At 45.1% G+C, this 21,807-nt stretch overlaps 1 protein-coding gene across 1 annotated transcript in view; it reads left to right on the forward strand.

Moving 5' to 3' along the window:
• Window positions 1-1,513: 1,513 nt before the first annotated feature.
• Gpr1 (G protein-coupled receptor 1) overlaps window positions 1,514-21,807 on the forward strand; it is a 38,635-nt gene continuing 18,341 nt past the window's right edge. The window contains exon 1 of the mRNA XM_028891306.2: window positions 1,514-1,845. The gene's annotated coding sequence lies outside the window, so the exon portion shown is untranslated. The remainder of the gene's footprint in view (window positions 1,846-21,807) is intronic.

Consider the following 21,807-nt stretch of genomic DNA (forward strand, 5'->3'; position numbering starts at 1 on the left):
AGGGAGAGACCTGATTTTAAAATAAAATGGAGGCCGGACATGGTGGTGCACGCCTTCCAGCCCAGTAGTTGGTAGACAGAGGTCAGTCAGCAAATCTCTGTGAGTTCAAGCTCAGCCTGGACTACAGTGTGAACTCCAGGCCAGTCAAGGTTACTACAGAGAGAGATCCTGTCTCAAAAAAAAAAAAAAAAAAAAAAAAAAGCAAAAACCAACATTAATAAATAAATGGAAGCGAGAAGATAGCTCAGTTGACCAAGCATTTGCTGTGTAAGGAGTTTTTTATCCACATAAAAGCCAGGTATGGTAGGGCCCATCTGTGCTCTCCATGTACCAGAGGCAGAGAATGCTAATTTCTGGAAAAAAGGCAAACTCTGGATGGAGCTGAGGACATCGCCTCTGAATGTAAAGCGGAAAGCAAACAAGGAAACATCTGGCATCAGCCCTGGGCCTCCACATGCACTCACACACTCACCCCTACGCGCAAACACGCAAACACACAGGCACACACAACACACACATTCGCAGAATGTATCAGATGAAATCCATGGTGGCTGGGAAGAGCGGCGCACACTTGGGAGCACTTAGGGGGGGCTGAAGGAGGAGGATCACTGCAGACTCAAAGCCAGCCTGAGCTAGACAGGCTCTGCCGGCAAAACCCTGCCTCAAAATAAATAAATAAATATAATTAAAGCTCCTAGTAATCACATCAATTGTGTAGAATTTAAACAATAAAAGAACTGTTGACATGTGATGGAGAGCAGAAGGGCTGGCGTGGGTCTAGTCACTGCTTGGAGTACAGTGAATCCCTTGTATCTGGGTGGACTTGCTGCCTATTTACCTCTTTGATTGTTCTATAGTTAAGCTCCTTAGAGCTGATTTGTTAATTTCATCATCCTTTTCGATGCGTTCAAGTTTTACTAGGGTAACAAGGGGATATGCTTTTCTAATGTTTTATACGCCAAGGTGGGCCTCCAACTCCCCATCACCTTGCCTCAAAAGCTAAAATAGCAGACTTGTTTGCGTTAAGCTCTGCTCAATTCTGTAACGCTGAAGAAATTCAACAGGAAGAGATTTCTGGAAGGATGTAGGGTGGAGACAGCAGTGATAGGAGTGAAGCATGGGGACCCTGAGGCCATGTCTTTGCCTAAAGTGAGAGCAGCCACAATCTAGCCACCTCTTATTGCATCTTCACAGGGACGCTGTCCCAGTGTACCCAGACAAGCTAATTCACTTCATGAGGAATCAATAATCTAAGTGGCTATTTAAGCTGTCTTGATTTTTTAATGTTGGAAGTAAATTCCAATTGTAAAAACCGTACAGTGTAAACAAAATGCACCCACAGCTGTGGTGTGTCCCCAGGCTGCCAATTTTCCCAATGAGAAATGTTAAGCCAGCTAAGGCAGTTAAAGCAGAGCCTGAGAAAATGTGCTTCATTCGCGTCCTTTTCCTCTCCTAAAATGTGCTGTTTTGGAAAAATCCAAATACGCTGACATCATATTTATAATTACGAGAGTTTAATGAGAAAAGTAGCATCATTCAAGTAGGTAGTTGGGAGGGGACTGACCTTTTGAATCAAGGCCAAGGATACGGTCACCTAACTGGAGTACAACAGATTTATTTAGCCACAGGCAGACCACATTTTCTTTCCCAGGGTAGTTAAGTCAGAAGGTTTGCCTCCCTTGCTTACAAAGGGAGGAAATACTTCCTCTGCTCGGGACAGCTGCAATCAGTTCTCCCAGCCAAATCATTAAACCTGAAGGATCCTGAGCCCGGAGCCCAGAAGAGAGGGCTACCCGCTTCCAGCCTCCCAGCCTCCCCACCACTCCAGCACCCACACCTTTCAAGGTAAGTGTTTGTTTGCGCACCCCCTCCACCCCCGCGCGCGCCCGCCCGCCCGAACCCCAGCTTCACCCTCCCTCCCTCCCAACCACTCCTAGGCAAGTGAGTCAGACAGACAGTAGGTAAGAAAATCAATTTAAATCCTTTTATCTAGATCTCATTTGAATTGGCATTTGGCTTATTGTGAAGGCTTATTCAAATTAGAGGCAGAATAGAAGAAGCTGCTCCCCACATTTCCGCCGGGAATTAAAGCCTTGTGTATCTTAGAGAAAAAGATGTAGCTGTCTTCTAGCCTCCTCCTCTGCCCCCATCCTCCAGGCTCAGCTCCTCTAGGGAATCATCAAAATTAAAAGCAAGACTTTAGACATGGCTTTGTCCTAGGTGGCCCGTAAGAATTCTTGGTTTAAGCGGAATAAAAATGCCCCAGTGAGGCAGGGCTGCCAGACTTCTGGACGGAACCCCCTAGGGCCACTGCCTCTGTGCCTGTGAATCCATCTCCAACCGTGGAAAGCTCTGCAGGCTTCCAGACTCCCTGTGCCATCAGATAAAGACACCAGACCTCATCCTGTCCCTGCCTGCCGAAAAGCAGCAGGCCCAAGAAGGGTCCTTAGGAGGTAGTTAGCACCCTAGATAACAGGTGTTTAATTTAAATGTGTGTCCCTCATTCACTATCAACCTCTTTGTGAGGAATTGTCCCTTTATGTATCTCTTTCCAGTGCTTATGTTCTGGACTGTTTTTCTTTTTTCTTTTTTTTTTTTTCCTCGAGCAACAACAGCAAGAATAGGTTTAAGCATTAACAAAAATTAACATGACCACCACTGACATTCTACCAAAGGTCTATTCCTGAAACTATTATCAGAATACTTAGGTGTTCAGAACAAGTTTGCCATTTTAACACCAGGCAAGAAAAGGAAAGAGTAATTACATCCTTGATCATATAAAAAGGGTGGGAAACCAAGTTGCTAACCCCAATGAGGGGACGGAGGGGTTATAGTCACTTCAGATCACTGAATTCGATTACTACAAATACATATTTTAAAAAGTATAATATATTCTAATTATATAAAAGTAAACTTTCAAGCATCAATGGAAAAAAAGTTATTTTTATGATGTGGGAGGGCCTCGTGACCAAAATAATGAGAGAGAAGTGCTATGATGTCCCTGGGCCAAGCTGTCCCTAAAGGAATTCAGGAGCACACAAACTCCCTCAAGAAGTTCCTTTACTAACGCTCTAAACAGGTTGGGAAAGAAGTCAAACTGTCTGGTAGAAGTTACCACCGCCCCTTTTCCTCCTACTCTATCAGTTCTCCAAACATCTCTTCTAGTAAGGAGATACAGATCCCGATCGGAAGTCTTTTAAAGAGTGCTCTGGAGTCAGGGTGTTTGGGAACAAACCGGAAGCCCTAGCTCTGTCCAAAGCAGCTCTCTTTCACGAGGTGTGTGTGTGTGTGTGTGTGTGTGTGTGTGTGTGTGTGTGTGTGTGTGTGTCTATGGAGGTGTACATGTGGAGGCTAGAGGACAGCTTCGCCGAGTCAGTTCCGCCCTTCCACCCCGTGGGTCAGGGGCTCAAACTCAGGTCCTCAGCTTGGAGGCAAGTGTCCTTAGTCTCAATGGGCCCAAAGAGGTTCTCTTAACAGATCTCCACTCCAGCCAGGGTCCCAAGACAGTCCGGAGGATGTCCTCTGTATGATCACTACTCAAGGGTGAAAGGTCTCTAGTACCTTTAAGCAGGTCCAGAGGCAGATAGTTTTACAGAACCCATCATCAACTGCAAGCCATGCCTTCTTAGACCATCAAGGGGGAAGAGAGGTCTTCAAAGCACAACATGCCGGCACACACTTACAGTCCCATCTCCTTGAGAGGCCAACAAGACAAGGCCAGCCCAGGTAGTGTACTGCAACACAACACGAGAGGCTCTCTCCAAACACACAGGAAACTATGGCGCGTACCAAAGATAGATTTGCTTTGGTTTGTTCTGTTATTTTTTTTTTAATCCACGGCAATTTAAATCACTGCATCTTGGACTAATTTAAAAGCTAAACAAGCGTATCTCAACACTTTTGTTTCAGGTGGTAGCTAATATACAAAGATAAGATGTACATCCCCAGCCGGGAGGTGGTGGCGCAAGCCTTTAAACCCAGCACTCGGGAGGCAGAGGCAGGCAGATCTCTGTGAGTTCGAGGCCAGCCTGGGCTACCAAGTGAGTCCCAGGAAAGGCGCAAAGCTACACAGAGAAACCCTGTCTTGAAAAACCAAAACCAAAAAAAAAAAAAAAAAAAAGATGTACATCCCCAGGTTTCAGAGTATGCCGTGTTTAAATTATGCTGGACACCTAGCACAATCCTTAACCAGTGTCTTTTCTCTGGCTGCATTTTTCCAGTCTTTGCTACGAATGCTTCCTGCTCTATCACAAAACACAGCTATGTTAAGTAACCGAAACTTCTGGAAATTCTCCTCAAGAGTGCCTTTTATGGATGAAATTGAGCTTTTGTGTGATTACAGAACACAGACACGGGAAGACACACCGAGTAGCCTAGAGCACTAACAATTATCCCCCTCAGAAAGCACATGAATGCTTTAAGACTGAAGAGAAATATGCCAGGATCCTTGTGCATGCTTATCGCTGTACCATCAGGGGACTCCCTGAGGGCAAGTTGAAAACGCACGTCTTTCAGGCCCTAGAGGACTCCAGGATCTAGGGCAAAGGGAGAGAGTCTACCAAGTACCTTTACTCACCACCTACCTCCTCTCCTGAAACTGACATCTTGTGGCTTTTCTACGGTTGGTTTTAAACAACAAATACAAAATCATGTGATTCTGTCTTTTTGTTTGTTTGTTTTGTTTTGTTTGGAGATAGGGTCTCACTATGTAGCCGTGGCTGGCCTGGAACTTGGCATGTGGACCAAGCTGGCCTTGAACCCATATATGTCCACCTGTCTCTGCCTGACTGCCATGCCCTGCTGTGACCCTGTTTTGGTTTTTCAAGACACAGTTTCTCTATGTAGCCCTGGCTGTCCTGGAACTCGATCTGTAAACCAGGCTGGCCTCGAACTCACAGAGATTCACCTGCCTCTTGTCTCCTGAGTGCTGGGATGAAAGGCGTGCGTCACCACCGCCAGGCTCTCTGTGACCATCTTTAAAGTTGATTTTTTTTTATCACCTAATGATAGTCAGTTTCAAATATCATACAGTCAGGCTCATGGAGCATACAAAAGTCAAGGCAGTTCTTCACAGGGAAGCCAACAGCATCCAAGCTTGCTTACTTTCAATCTCCACACCACCGAACTGAGGCCCGCCTCACACAAACATACATCCGACCAGGACCACAGACAGGGGGTGTGGCAAGGGGGCACAAAATCAACTTTTTAATTTCCTTGGAGTGCATGAAGCTCTCTCCCTCCACCTGTCAAAGAAAGTTTAAACTACACCAGTAGGATTTCCTCTCTTCGCTAGCAGGACAAACTGACACCCAGTTTAAAAAAAAAAAATCCTCAGTCTGGTGAGAGTGCTTGATGGGTAAAGGCATCTGAGAGCCTGAGTTCGGTCCCCAGGACCCACATGGCAGAAGGAGAGAACTGACTCCTGCCAACTGTCCTCTGCCCTCCACACACACCAAGAAGTCAATGTAAATTTAAAAAAAAAAAATCTCTCCTCATCCACCTGTAGGTTCTTGGTGCATTGACCAACTCTCCTCTCACATTTTCTGGCTTCCATTCCATGGCTGCCGCTGTAAAACTTGGCTTTTCTTAAGCAATACCACATCCCCAGATAATAAAGGAGAGGGAGCGTCACATCACCTTGCTTCCTGTCAGCGGCAGGGCAGTCAGCAACAGTGACTCCCAATTAAACCACCAAGGGAAGCCCGGGCAATGCTACCAAAGCCAGCTGGGGTTAGGACCAAAGCCACCCCTGGGTTCACCGTCACCGCTTACTTTCTCATGGGAAGGAGGTCTTTATCCCCATTGTACTAGGTTTCTAGCTCCTCCCAGAGATGCCCTCCAGACACACACACACACACACACACACACACACACACACACACACACACCAGTTGTCTCTCTGTACCCTCTCATGGATCTTTCTTTCTTTCTTTCTTTCTTTCTTTCTTTTTGTTTTTTTGTTTTGTTTTTTGAGACAGGGTTTCCCTGTGTAGCTTTGCGCCTTTCCTGGAACTCACTTGGTGCCCAGGCTGGCCTCGAACTCACAGAGATCCGCCTGGCTCTGCCTCCCAAGTGCTGGGATTAAAGGCGTGCACTACCACTGCCTGGCGGATCTTTCTTTTAGAAGAAAAAAAAAAAAAACTCACTTGGGGCTGGAAAAATGGAAGGTGGTTAAGAGCACCCACTGGATGTTCTTCCAGAGGACCAGGGTTTGATTCCCAGCATCCACATGGGGGCTCACAACTACCCGGAACAAGGTTCTAGGGAATCCCGTCCCCTCTTCTAGCATCTGCAGGGCACTGTATGCATGTGGTGCATAGATATACATGCAGACAAATGGCAATGCTAATAAAAATAAAAATAAATCTTAAAAAAAAAGAAAGAAAAAAAAAACCACACTCAAAACCCAGTATCCTTTGCATAGTGTCATTTCAAAAGCCAAAGAGGTATGAGGCAGCTAAAAAGAATGGGCAGCAGAAGCTGGAAAAACCTCGTCCATTTCAGTCTGGAGTTGGAGGTTACATTCAGACACCACAGCCTCCGGACCCCTCATAGAACATTAACAGATAAGCTCTCTCGGTGTTTGCTTTCCTCAGACTAACAGAAATGCAACCAGCCTGCAGAAAATTTATTCACAAGGCAGCTTTCACACCAGCTGGCTGGTGAGGGACACTCCTCAGAGTTCCGGTCTTGATAAGTGTTTGGGGAGAATTTTCTCAGCTTTCTTGTAGTTAAGGACAGCTCAATTGTGGATTTTTAAGTAGTGGTAAACCCAGAATGCCACGCACTGTTGTGAAAAGTTCGCTGTGGAGAAAGTAGAAGTGGAACTCTGAACTGAAAACAAGTTGTTTTGTTTTGTTTTTTAAGATTAAAGGGAGGAAAAAACTTTCCTGCATTGATGTGATGATGTATCTGTCACACTTACCTACTGCTCATCCCTTCTGAAGATAAACAGTTCAGTTTAAAAACAAACAAACAAACAAACCAAAAACCTTTTTAGATAAATAAAAACATCTCACACCAGCCTAACAGTAGTGGTGCAGGCCTTTAATTCCAGCACTGGGAGGCAGAGGCAGGGGGATCTCTGTGTGTGAGGCCAGCCTGGTCTACAGAGTGAATTTCAGGACAACCTCCAAAGCTACACAGAGAAACTCTGTCTTAAAAAAAACAAAACAAAATATCCTCGCTCTAAATGACTCTATATGACTCAGTGATGTTCTGACACAGTGAAAACAGGGGTTCAGAACAGAAGCTGTGAGCCTTCTCATAGATTTTACACATTTATCTATTTGTTTATTTATTTACTAGTTTTTCAGTGTTTCTCTGTGTAGACCAGACTCGCTAGAACTTGCTTTTGTAGACCAGGATGGCCTTGAACTAAGAGATCTATCTACCTCTACCTCCTGAGTGCTGGGTTTAAAGGCAATGTGTCCACCACTGCCCATCTAAGGGCTTACTTGATACTTTATTTTTAAAAGATTTATTTATATAAGTATACAGCACGTATCTCTGCAGGCCAGAAGAGGGCACCAGATCTTGTTACAGATGGTTGTGAGCCATCATGTGGTTGCTGGGAATTGAACTCAGGACCTCTGAAAGAGCAGCCAGTGCTCTTAACCTCTGAGCCATCTCTCCAGCCCCCTACTTTACATTTTTATAATGAAATATATTTTATGTACTTATAGACCACTACAGCCAAAACATCCCATGATAGAGTTAGAACTAGAAATAAATTGGCTTTACATCCCCTTTCATGACTCAGATCCATTACCTGGATTTAGCCCTTCCTCCTCCCCAAATATTTAGCTCTTTCGTGTTCTCTTTTGGTCCTTTGGTTCCCTAAGAACACAGCTCGGGAGTCTAGAGAACAGTTTGTCCCGTCTGATCCTGCTTGCCCAGGTCTTCTCTTGGAATGCTAGGTACTGTGATACCATTATGTACCGCTGACGCCCTGCCACACCACACGCGGCCCGTGTACGGTCCTGCACGCGCGGCACAGCACGCGGCACTCGAGCGGCGCGTGCCAAGGTCACGTTTCGCCCCAGCAAGGCAAGCCTCTCGGCGATCGCACCTCGGCAGTGGCCAAATCCAGGGCGCATACTAAATGGTGAACAGCTGGATTAACATGGCAGTCCGACCCCAGCCACCCCGGCTCTCCACCGTTACCAGAGGCAGGCCGCGGCTGCGTCATGACATCGCTTCCTGGACACAGGAGGCTGAGCCTCGCTCGCTTGGGGTGCAGTAGGGAGCGATCCGAAGGCCTCCGTTGCATTTCCGGGTCTAGAGAGACCAAGCAAGGTAGAATCCAAGTTAAACGAAATTAGGACTAGACACCATCTCTTTTTATGCCCCCGTTCTTCCACCAAGACTTTAAAAACTGTAGTTAAAACTACCTTAGTGTCAATGAGTGCCAAGCCTGACCAGTGTTTGATCCCTGAAGAACAGGGCCGAAGACTGCTGGAAAGATTTCCACCAGGCATCTCGCGAAGCATGCACGCGCATGTGCGCACGCGCGAAGCCGGGCAAACAAATCTTTGCTCTTTCTGTCCTTCCCAAGGGACGAGTCAGACGGTGCCTTGCCTGTACTGAGGTTTTTTTCACTTAGAACACCCTCTGTACTTGATTTCGTGATGGTTATGGGTGATGGTTACAAGCCCTTGGGTTCTCATGACAAATACCTATTTGTCAATCCCATTAATTATTTTTCTGTTGATGTTATTTTTTGTTTGTTTGTTTTGTTTTGTTGTTGTTGTTTTTTTTTCGAGACAGGGTTTCTCTGTGTAGCTTTGCGCCTTTCCTGGAACTCACTCTGTAGCCCAGGCTGGCCTCGAACTCACTGAGATCTGTCTGCCTCTGCCTCCTGAGTGCTGGGATTAAGAGGGTCTCTTTAAGTAGTCCTGGCTGTTTTCAAATTCCAGGCCGGCTTCAAACAAAGATCAGCCTACCTTTACCTCTTCAGTGTTGGGATTAAAAGTCTGCACCACCACACCTGACCAAAGGCCACAATTCTTCACATTTGTGGCTTTGTTTTGGGTGTGTGTGTGTGTGTGTGTTTTTTTTTTGTTTTTGTTTTTTTTTTTTTGTCTTTTGTTTTTTCGAGACAGGGTTTTTCTGTGTAGCCCTGGCTGTCCCAGAACCTGGTCTGTAGACCAGGCTGGCCTCGAACTCAGGGATTTACCTGTACCACCCCCACCCAGCCACAATCCTTAACATAACTGAATTGAACATTTTTATTCAATTAACTTAATCTTTAAAATTTTTTCATTTATTTATTAACTTATTTTGAAGGAGGTCTCACTGTGTAGTAATGAGTGTGGGGATTAAAGGTTTGTGCCCTGAAAAGGTAAACCATGTAGTTGTGATTCTTCTTGAAACAACAGTAACTTTCCAAAGTAAAAGTTGAAGAGAGATATTTTTTAGGAAGATATCAAGCATTAGTACCTTCAAATGTCAATAAGCTGTTGACTTACAATTTAATGCCATCAACATGACATGCTAGATTTTCGTTTGTTCACAGTACATTACCATAAGCCTATTAGGAAAATTGGACGCCCACAACCTAAGATGTGACAGAGCACAATTGTGACAGCAGGAGCCAAGAGCAAGGAAGCAACCCTCCTAAAAAACAGTATGGAAGTACGATTTTAAATGTTCAAAACATTTTAATTGCAGGGCTATGACTACAAATTGCCATTTAAGAATGTCATTCTTTTGTAAATATAAATTCTTTCCAATTTGATTTTGAAGTCACCTGACACACACCCCCACACACCCACACACATACACTTTATAAGCTTTAATTTAGATTTAGATTTTAAATCCACTTGAAGCCACAGTTCTTAGATTCGGTCTGTAGCTACCAGCAAGAAATGGGGAAAGGCAAAAGAGCTAATACACCCTCCAGACACACACACACACTCACACACACCTTGCTTTGCTCTGTTCAAACCCAGAACTGTGTGCCTACTAGGATCTTCTGCAGGCTGTGACATCTCAGTCCCACCCTTTTGTTTTATTTTATTTTGGTCTCTGAATAAGATCTTTAGAATGGCTTGTCTTTCTAGGTGGTTGACATTTCTTGCCCTCTCTTTGAATAGTTACCTGCTATACTTATAGTGATAGCAAAAAAATTCTGTTGTCTACAACAGCCTCCATTTTGAGTTCCTATTGTCTCCGATCGATCTCAGCCAGCTGCCTCTCTCTGTAGAGAGCCCTCATTAGCGTCAGGGATGCAAAGAGCTGCAGAAGCTAAGGCAGCTTCAGCCCTCTTTCTGTGGTTGATTGCTTGGTTTTCTGTTGTGGGGTTATTCTCATGCTGGTTAAGGGGATAGTCTTAGGGTAAGCGGTAGGTAGCCTGACTAGTAGTATACATGAGGCCTGGGTTTAATCTCTGCTGTTGAAAAGAAAGTGGGGGAAATGAGTATTCGTTTGATGAGCAGAGTAGATCAAACCTATACTCCAGACACTCAGGAGGCAGAGGACAGAGGGGTGGCAAGAGTCTGAGACTAGCCTGGGCACCTAGCAAGACCTCAACTAGTCCCAACGTGCCTGCCTGCTCTGCGGTCACAGAGGACGACGTTTCCTTGTGCCCCTCTGTGAGAAAGCATTTCCTGCAAACCCTCAGCCCTCAGCTTCACTGGGGACAGGATTAAAACTTGGAAATCAAATGTAGGTCCGCTGGCTTTTCTGGCGTGAGCTGTAAAGCCTCTGTCTCTTTCTTTTGTAAGTCTAGGGCCCCTCTGGGGTCCAGTGGAAGGTTCTTGTGCATCCTTTGGGAGGATTTACTTTGATAATGGCAAGAGTGACACTTGGGGGTGGACAGGGCAGGCAACACGCAGCTGAGGCACTGGGAAGCATAGAAAGGCAGTGACAGAACTTCAGCCTAAGAGCTGCCTCCCCCACTGTGGGGCACCGCGGAGGTCAAGGGTGGGGGAGGGCCGCTCCCTCACGGGCACATCCTGCTTGCTGCATCTCTTCCCCTGATTCGGTTATTCAGGGAGAGGCCCCAGCTCTGCCCTGGCAGGCCTCCTAGGGAGGTGGTCATGGATGTTTCAGTGTGCTTTTCTCTGGACACTGCTGTAGCTTGGCCTAAATGGTAAAGTGTCCAACCTGTGACTGTGTGTCCTTCACGGGAGGAACTTGTTTATGCAGATAATCCTTGATTTATGATGGGATTACACCTCAATAAACACATTGTAAACTGAAAATATCTTAATTGAAAACAAATTGAATACACCTCACTTACCGAACACGGTTGCTTAGCAACGCTGTGTGCGCAGAGTACCGCTTTTTTTTCCCTCCTGATTGCATGGCTGACTAAGAGCTGCGGCTTGTGCTGCCCGGGATCTGAAGTGTTTGTGTCATATTGCTGGCTTAGAAAAACAGCAGAATTTAAAATACAAGGTACAGTTTCTACTAAATGCATATGGCTTCCTCCCCCACAAGCTAAGGCCAAAACTCTCAAGCTGACCACCTACATTTGTTATGTTTGTCTTTTGTCCAGTTGATTTCTAAGGAGAAAGAAGAGAGCGAGGTCCAAGTGAGGGTCAGGTGAAAAGAAGGCAGCAGCAGCGGCGGGAGAACAAAGCCCAGGGGCCAACACAATCACTGCGATAATTAAAATCCCAGAGAACAGGGGGCCTCCAGAGCCCGTGGGAAGGAGAAGCTGCCCAGAGCAGAGGATCAGACAGCGCGGGGGAGCCAGAAGGAGAGGAGGAGGACAGGGTCGGGGATGCTGGGGTGCTACCCTGGCAGGATTCCCGTGGGGAGTCCTAGTTGGGGGCTTAGAGCAGGCAGCCTGAGTTCCACGGAGGCTCTGTGACATCCGTGGCCAGAGTGGGGTGTCTGAACTCTCTCTAAGGGACTTGGGGGTCAGTTGGGTAAATCAAGTAGATTGTCTCCATCTGTGCCCTGGGGAGGTGGCACCAGGAGGAGGTTGTGTAAGGCAGGACTGTACCTGTCAACCTTGAGGGGCTGTGATAACTGGCAACTGTGTAGAGGTCCAGCTGAGACTGAGAGTGGATGCTGAGGCAGGAGAACAGTCCGTACAGCTTTGCTGTATGGGATAGAAAATCCACCACCAGCTCTGCTCACCCTGCACAGGGAATGGTAGAGAACCCCCCCCCACCACACACACACACATACACAGTCAAAGCCCCCTGTCATTTGGTATTCTCTGGTTGCACAAAAGGATAAAATAAAATCACGGTGACTCAGTCGATAAAGGTGGCTCCCATCAAGTCTGGCAACCTCTGTTTGATTCCTCAGGTTCCAAATGACGGAAGGGAAGAACCACAGCATGCACCATACGACCCCCCCAGCCCCTCCCCCCACAATAAATAATAAATAAATAGGTAGGTAGGTAAAACATAATTTTTAAAAAAAAATAAAAACCCCTAAAAAGCAAAAGGTAAAACCAAGAAATTATTTTGCCTTTACAATAAAAGCTTTTAGTAAAGCATGGTGGTGCACACTTTTAATCCCAGCACTCAAGAGGCAGAGGCAGGCATAGCTCTGTGATTTGGAGGATAGCCTGGTCTACATGGCTCCAGGCCAGCCAGGGCTACAGGGTGAGAGCCTGTCTCAAACATTGCCCAAAACACACACACACACACACACACACACACACACACACACACACACACACACACGCATGCACACACATAGATGATAGATAGATAGATAGATAGATAGATAGATAGATAGATAGATGAATAAAACAAAAGCTTTTACATTTCAAAAATGATATGAGGCAAGATTCCCTCCATGTCAAACATATTTCCAAAGTAGTTGTACCCTTACACAACCATGGATAAAATAGCTTTTTAGTTCCATCGGAAGGGAGATGGGGACCTTGGGTGAGGACCTTGGGGCATCTGGTATCCAACAGATGCTGTGTCCTTTTCTCCTGCCTCATGAGAAGCCGCTCCTCGTTTTTAGTTTCTCCATTGGCTGCACATAACCCTCCCCTGCTCAGGGGGCACCCCGAGTCTGTGTCTTTGTTCCCCTCTCCCGCTTCTCCCCTCCTCTCGGCCTCACAAGTCAGCCTTTCCCGCAGACTTCTGCAGACTGCTTTGCTTCCCTGCCCTGTTTGGTGGGAGCGCTTTGAGCTGAAACCCTCACTCACCAGCTAAACTGCCCTTCCTCTCGGCCTGCGGGTGGCAGGACCGGGTGGACTGAGGGCCTGTGGGCACCACTGGCTTTAAGAGACAGACGTGGGCATCCAGACTTTAATATCCACAGGAGTCAGAGACCAACTCCTTGGAAAGAGAGGGATATGTTTTACTTATTGTTTTTTTTTTTTTTTTTGAACATTCTTCTAAGATATGATAAATTGATTGGGCTAGCACACAGGCCGATGTGGGCACATAACAGCCAATCCAGAGTTAGTCAGGTACAACAAATCAGGTTCACAAATATACACATACATAGGACTTAGATTCTCACTGTGCTACTTCCCTCCTTTCCTTCTTGCTGTTTTTTTTTTTTTTTTCTTTAATTTTTGTTCATTTATTTATCTGGCATTATAGGCATGTGCCCTACACCTGGTCGCAGTGCTATTTTATTTATTTATTTGTTTGTTTGTTTTGTTTTTTTTTGATAAAGAGTTTCTCTGTGTAACAGTCCTGGCTGTCCTGGAACTCACCCTGTGGACCAGGCTGGCCTCAAACTCACTGAGATCCTCCTGCCTCTGCCTCCCAAGTGCTGGGATTAAAGGCTTGTGCCACCAGCGCCTAGCCACAATGCTTGCTTTTTTTTAAAGACTTATTTTTGTTTTTAATTAGGTGCATTGGGGGAGAGTGTGCACCAGCATGTGGTGCTATTGGGAGCCAGAAAAGAGCATCAGAGCCCCGTGAGCTGGAGTGACAGGCAACTGTGATGTCCGCTGCCCAGCATGGGTGCTGGGAACCACATTCAGGTCCTCTGCAAGAACAGGACAGGTTTTTAACTGCTGAGCCACCTCTCCGGCCCCACAATGTTACTCTTAATAACCCTGCAGAACACTACCCCCAAAGAAATCCAATTCCTACACAACCCTTGATAAAGGATCTCACTCAAACCCTCAAAACCTGTTGACTAGGTGCCGCTGCCAGCAACTATATTTCAGGAATTGATAAATCCAGGTCAGCTTAAGCAGGACTAGGCACTTCCAAGGGGACTTTGCTTTGAAAAGGATTGCAGGCCTGCGGAAGCTTCCTGGAGCTCCACAATCTGAAGGCTTTCTGTCACCGGCAGAGACAACTGTAGGTATCCAAGGAGCAGGTGAAACAATTCATGTCGTTAAGTCTATCTAACACATGAGACCTGAAGGAGAGGCCAAGGTGCTCACCCAGGGACCACACGGAAACAAACAGTGCTCAGCCTTCAAGATGACTCCAGAGAAGGGCATGTGGGCCTACCACCGATGACCCGAGTTTGATCCCTAAATCTCACACGATGGAGAGAAAGAACTGACTGCTGCAAGTTGTCCTTTGACCTCTATGTGTGTGCCATGGCACGTGTCCCCACACACATACACATAAATAAATAAATACAAGAAGAATGACAAGCCAGGCGGTGGTGGCGCACACCTTTAATCTCAGCACTTGGGAGGCAGAGGCAGGAGGATCTGAGTTCGAGGCCAGCCTGGTCTACAGAGTGAGTTCCAAGACAGCCAAGGCTACACAGTGAAACTCCCGCACACACACCAAAAAAAAAAAAAAAGACAGATAAAGACAGATTTCATATGGACTTAAATGACATCCAGGGTTAATCCTTGAAGTGCTAATTTTTTATTCTTTTTATGTAAAAATAAAGCAGTAATTAATTGTCCATAGTCAACCATTCACGCAGTTTAATAAGTTATATATGGTTATATATAACTTATATTATATATAACCCTCCTTATGTTATATATAATTCCTCCTTTAAAAATATATAACCAGATCTAGTAAAAAGCCATATTTAACAAAAAATGGCCACTCCAAACATACATGCTCTAACCATTCCACAAGGCAGAAGTGGTGGTGCATGCCTTTAATCCCAGCACTTGGGAGGCAGAACCAAGTGGCTCTCTGTGAGTTCGAGCCCAGCCTGGGCTACCAAGTGAGTTCCAGGAAAGGCACAAAGCTACACAGAGAAACCCTGTCTTGAAAAACCAAAAAACAAACAAACAAAAAAAATCCTAAACACAAGAGAATTCGAGAGGTTTTTGTTTTGTTTTATTGTTATTGTTTCTTTAATTTGAGGCTGGATCTTCCTATGTTGACTAGGCTCACCTAAACTTGTCATTCACCTGCCTCAGACCCTGAATATGTAGACCACCACCACACATAGTTCATGACATAGTTTTGAAAGACGAGAAACTGCTTATCTCTGCACTCATTCAATATTGTCCGAGCACCTATCAACCTCTTGTACAGTACCGTGGCTAGACAGACAAGGATTGGTAAAGGCGGTCCTTTCCTGTGAGGCTCTCACAATCCACTAATGGAGATAAACACCTAGTAGATGATGATGGCACCGAGGCTATGTGGGTAGGGTGAAGAAGGCAGGTCCTGAAGTCCAACACACTCAGAAGTTCAGTCTGGACATACTAAGTTTGCCAACTGCCCACCCTCCCTTAGCCTGCTGAAATAATAGCTCTCCTATGATTGTTGTGAGAATTAACTGTGAAAGTGCAGCGAAGTTGCTTAGCGCTGTATCATACTTAACAAGTACTTAGGAAACACTAGGTATTCCCCGATGTGTTAAATGCTGCTGTGGCAATTAGGCAAGGTTGGTACTTCCTTACGTGTAGTTAGGGATGGAATTAGGCTTGCTTGGTGCTTGCAAGCTGCCTCCTTTGGCATGGGGTTAGGGAAACTGGTTTGGATAACCATACTGGTTTTCAGGGAAGCTGATAACTCTTGATGTTAGTTTGTGTGCATGTGTGTTTGTGTGTGTGTGTGGGGGGGCGGTGTTACCTCTTTCCCTGTAAATGGGAGCTGTTGCCAATCAAAAGTCGAATGGAGTGGTTGAACAGATGAAAACTTCTCAGGAGGGAGGCTAGCTTTGCCAGGTACCCAACATCCTTTTAACCCCTTTAAAAGGAGGAACTGGATGCAGAAACAAATGGATTTGCTGAGAACGACACACCCCAGTTCCCTCCTCAACCTGTTCTCATCTTCTCAGCTATGCCAAGATGCCCATGGCATGAATGCCTTTTCTCAAAACCCACCCAGTAGTGTTTTGATGGTTCAGTAGGGATCATTGAGCTGTCCTAGGTCAGGCAGGCACTGTGCTACGCTCAGGGAGAATAAAGGGAAGCAGAAGTACAGTGTGAGAGAGACAGACACTCATCAAATGGGCATTCAGTGTGTGAGTACCCCAGTCTCTGAGTGGAGAGTACAGAGCTGCCCTGGTGTAAACTGAGGTCTGGGTGGTGCAAATCAGGAAGAGTCTCTGCAGACAAGTACCATGTAAAAACACAACTGGCTCTTTAGAAGAGCTGGTGGTTTGCTCCTTGATTTCAGCACCACCAGCATGTTCCAGAAAGGAAAGCTTAGGCAAATAGATTGTGTCATAATTTTATAGATGCTGTGTTTATAGAAATTATTTATTTTTATCTAATTGTATTTCAGCATTTCTGATTGTCGTTGTGTTCCGTAAGGTTTTGTGTTTGTTTCCAGGCCTGAGGGTTGAATCTAGGGACTTATCTTTGTAAGACAACTGCTAGCCTTGAACTCAGTCTGAAGCTCAAGCTGGCCTTGAACTTGCGATCTTCCTGACTCAGTTAGGATTACAGGCCCCTTTAACCAGTCTGGCCCCATAATGGCTTTCATTAGTTGTACTGAAAATGGGAAGAATTCCTCTCTGGAGTGATACTTCTTTATTACCACCACTCTCACACACAAATGCCCGTGTGTAGTCCTTTGTTTTCAACTAACCAAGATTTGGGGACAATGTTAGATCATGAAAAAGCCTTATGTAGATCTTGGGGCTAGTGAAATGGTCCTTCCTATGATCCATGGAACCCACCTAAAGTTGCCACGTTGTCCCCTGACTGCTTTATATGTGCAAAGGCACACATGCAAACACACACACAATTTAAACTAAAAAAAAAAAAATTGAGACCATAGATCTAAGTTCTTCGTCCCTTGTTGGGAGGGACACGATGCTCCAGTACGACGGTTTTCACCTGGCAGGTCACTACCTCTTGACCACTGGAAAACACATTTTTCTGAGGGTCTTAGGGACCGAGACACACTGCTCTAACCATCTCCAGGGCTGGGGTCGGCACAGCACGAGAAAGTGTGTGGAACCGTCACAGCATCAGTAAGGTTGGGAACCACCGCTGCTCTAATAGTATCTTTTACTCACAAATATGCCTTTCTTCCTGCTCTGCCTTGGTTTTGCGGAGCTAACGAGAGGAGAGTGAATTTCAGGGAACACTTGTTCAGTTTTTTTTTTTGTTGTTGTTGTGTTTTTTTTTGTTTGTTTGTTTGTTTTTTGCTATGTAAAGGTCGTTTTCAGCCAAAGATGGAGGTGCGTACCTGTAAAACCAGTACTTGGAAGGTAGACGATAGAAGATTGGGACTTTAAAGCTAGTCTTGGTTAAAGAATGAGTTCCAGGCCAGTCTGGATTTGAACAACAACAACAAAGTAAAATACAATAAAAATAGTATTTTTTTTAGATTTTTCTCATAAATTAATACATTTCAAAACAGGACAGAAGAAAATGACCATGTAGATAGGACATTTCAAGCTTTTGTTAGAATATATACAAGAATATTCATTTGCTTCACACTTTGAAAAAAGCTTAATTTAAAAAAAAAAAATTCTACCTATTAACAGTAAAATTTGCTCAAATGGGAGTAATTTCCTTCAGAATGGCCCTATTTTCCCTTTTACATTTTTTTTCCTCACACAATCAGTATATAATATATTCATCAGACTTAAGAGAGTACCTGGACATCATTTCTCTCTCTGAGGCAGGTAATTTTCAGTTCTCAAGCCAGGAGGTTTACATCTCATCAGCGGGGCCACACAAAGAAATCAGATCTGTTGTACTGAAATTCATCACAAGAAATGAGGGCTCTATTGAGTGATCTGACACAAAACAAACAGGGAACATTATCTATCAGAGGATCAGAATGTCCTAGTTTTTTAAAAAATAAATAAATAAAAAAGAATGAGCACAATGTAACCATGCTGAAATAGCAGGGACCCTATTATCTTGCTCTTTACAATGGTTTCTTTCAGATAATGTTCTCTCGGTATAAACATACATTAAAGATAACACATAATTTCCTCAAATAAGCTCTCTGATCTGAGCTATTTATCATTAAATTAGCTATAAATTTAAAAACATGTTCCCCTTTCTGTAGTCATATCTAAGTTGTAAGAATTATTATAAACTATATATACGATATATTCTAAGTATGGCGGCAACATATTCGTGACCCCAGGATTTAAGTGATAGAGGCCAAGATAGGGGGCTTTCAGGGTGGTATTAAAGAGATGGAGGCCGGCCGGGCGGTGGTGGCACACACCTTTAATCCCAGCACTCAGGAGGCAGAGGCAGGCGGATCTCTGCGAGTTCAAGGCCAGCCTGGTCTACAAAGCGAGTTCCAGGAAAGGCGCAAAGCTACAAAGAGAAACTCTGTCTCGGGGAAAAAAAAAAAGAGAGAGAGATGGAGGCCGAAGGGGTGAGACCGTGGTAGACACAGTGAGACCTTTTGGCAAGAAACCGAGAGCTGGGTCTGGAGAGATGGCTCAGCTGTTTCCAAGGGACCTGGGTCCGATTCAGAGCACCTACAAGTCAGCTCACACAAGTCTCACAGTTTCAGGAGACTGGATACCTGCAGAAAGCACTAAACACGAATGTGTATTGCGTTTTGTGCCACATAACTTAAAACAAAACAAAAAACCACATACACATAAATAATGAAACAAAAAACCAAGCGGCAGAGACAGAAGACACTTGAAGGGAATTTAGTAAATAAGAGGAGAGTAGGGGCTGGAGAGATGGCTCAGAGGTTAAGAGCACTGCCTGTTCTTCCAGAGGTCGTGAGTTCAATTCCCAGCAACCACATGGTGGCTCACAACCATCTGCAATGCGATCTGGAGCCCTCTTCTGTATACATAATAAATAAATAAAATCTTTTTAAAAAAATGAAGATAATGATTTAAAAAAAAAAGAGAGAGTAAAAATAAAAAGGAAAAGTGATAAATAAACAGCTGTATGTAAGCCGGGCGGTGGTGGCGCACGCCTTTAATCCCAGTACTCGGGAGGCAGAGCCAGGCGGATCTCTGTGAGTTCGAGGCTAGCCTGGTCTACAGAGTGAGTTCCAGGAAAGGTGCAAAGCTACACAGAGAAACCCTGTCTCGAAAAACCAAAAAAAAAAAAAAATAGCTGTATGTAGCTTCTGGCACCAAACCTGGCGGTCATGTGTATTCTGAGTTCCCGTACGCGAAGACAGTTTCGGGCTCAGACCCCTAAAGCGGACGACGCGAGCAGATTGGGAACGGTTGTTACCCGGGCGAGCCGAATGGTTACCTTTGCGACCGCGTGGTGTGTCCGACATTAGAGTGCGCTAACTAACTAGCAGAGTGATCAGAAAAAAAAGTTTACTTACAGGATTACCGGCTTATCCGGAAGACCACACGGCGCACAGCTTTAAGCCATGGTCAAAGATGCTGTCTGAACGCTAGCGCTTCCAATTTCCGGACCCGGTGGCCATTTTCGGAGGCCAGAAGTACTGAGGGTTTTCGGGCTGGTCAAACCAAATTATTGGTCTTCCTTAGTGGTTAGATTCTTAGTATCAGCGCTCCCCCTGCTGTGCGACCCACAGGCTCTGAATTCCAAGTGTTCATTTTGTAGGCGGCAGGAGAGACAGCAGAGACATGGCCCGAGGGTGCTCACGAAGTTGGCTGCGGCAACGTGGCGCCTTTGCGGCCGAGGGTGGTGTCAGCGTTAAGCTCTGATGTTACAAGTCTAAGGTAATACCATCCAGTCATATCGATCAACAAACCTCACATAGGGAATGAGAAACAGCATACCACTGAACAGGATACAGAGAAACCCTGTCTCAAAAAAAAAAAATTAATTAATTAATTTAAAAAAAAGGGGGGGGGACCTCTTGAAACTAAGAAGCTTTTGTAGGGCAAAAGACACAGTCAATAAGACAAAAAGACAGCCTACAAAATGGGAAAAGGCCTTCACCAACCCCACATCTGACAGAGGATTGATCTCCAAAATATATAGAGCTCAAGAAACTAGACATCAATATACTGAACAATCTAATTTAAAAATGGGCTAAAGAGCTAAACAGAGAATTCACAAAAGAAGAATCACAAATGGTTGAAAGACATTTAAAGAAATGTTCAACATCCTTAGTTATCAGAGAAATGCAAATCAAAACAACTCTGAGATACCACCTTACACCTGTCAGAATGGCTATGATCAAAAACACTAATAACACTCAATGTTGGAGAGGATGTGGAGCAAAGGGAACACTCCTCCACTGTTGGTGGGAACGCAAACTTGTACAACCACTGTGGAAATCAGTATGGCGGTTTCTCAGAAAATTAGGAATCGATCTACCTCAAGACCCAGCCACACCACTCTTGGGCATATACCCAAGGAATGCTGATTCACACCACAAAGATACATGCTCAACTATGTTCATAGCAGCACTATTTGTAATAGCCAGAACCTGGAAACAATCTAGATGCCCATCAACTGAAGAATGAATTAAGAAAATGGAGTACTACTCAGCAGAGAAAAACAATGACAGCATGAAATTTGCAGGCAAATGGATGGAACTAGAAAAAAATCATCCTGAGTGAGGTAACCCAAACCCAGAAAGACAGTCATGGTATGTACTCACTCTCATAAGTGGATAAAATAAAGAAAAATCAGACTACAACCCACAGAACCATGGAGGCTATATAGCAGGGGGGACCTTATGAGGGTCAGATCAGCAGCTTGAGTCAATTTGAAATGTTGAGATATGGGCATGGCTTGAAAGGTAAGTGTAGCATCCTCTACCAATGCTACCTGAAGAGAGAGAACATTTTAGAAGGGGGTAGTGTTGGAGATGCTTGTAGGTTAGGGAATGAGACAGGCAGTGAAAAGAGAAGACAGTGCTGGGTGGCCTGAAGGTTAACTCTTTCTATTCGTGCATGAGAACCTTCAGCTGCAGCCAGAGCACATTGTCAAGGTGCCCATCCTTGGACAGTATGCTCTACTATTTGATAAGTATGCAACGGGTACACAGGAAAGTTCCAGCAGGTGATTCAGGACCCCAAGGGCATATCCCTCCTTTTCTGTAACCTGGAGAGAGAAGGGATAAACTAAGTCCAGAAGATGGAGAGCCAGGGCCTGGAGGAGGGCCTGTTGAAGCTTATGAAAGGGCTTAGTAATGTGTGGAAAAGATTCATGTGAGGGGCCAAGGGCCGTCTCATATGGGGGCGGGTGAGACGCAAGAAGGAAGGAATCCAAGAGTGTAAGAAGCTGGCCATCCCTAGGAAGGATAGGATTTCATCCTTGCTGGTGGGGACTTTGAGTGACTGAATGAAGTGTTTTCTATCTAGGGTAATGGCCTTGTGAGTTGGAATGATAGCTAATCCCAGATAAGTAACCTGAGGAGTGGACAGCTGGAACTTAGAGAGTGAGACCTTATATCCCTAGTTGGACAAAACGTTTAATAAGGTGAAGGTGTCAGCCTGGCTAATATGCAGGGGTGGACTGCAAAGAAAAGACTGGCTATGTGTTGTATGAGCTTGGGTTTAGGAAGAGACAGAACAAGTCAGAGGCCAGAGCCTGGGTGATATATTTGGTGG

Source organism: Peromyscus leucopus, chromosome 13, assembly GCF_004664715.2.
Source record: "Peromyscus leucopus breed LL Stock chromosome 13, UCI_PerLeu_2.1, whole genome shotgun sequence".
Lineage (NCBI taxonomy): Eukaryota > Metazoa > Chordata > Mammalia > Rodentia > Cricetidae > Peromyscus > Peromyscus leucopus.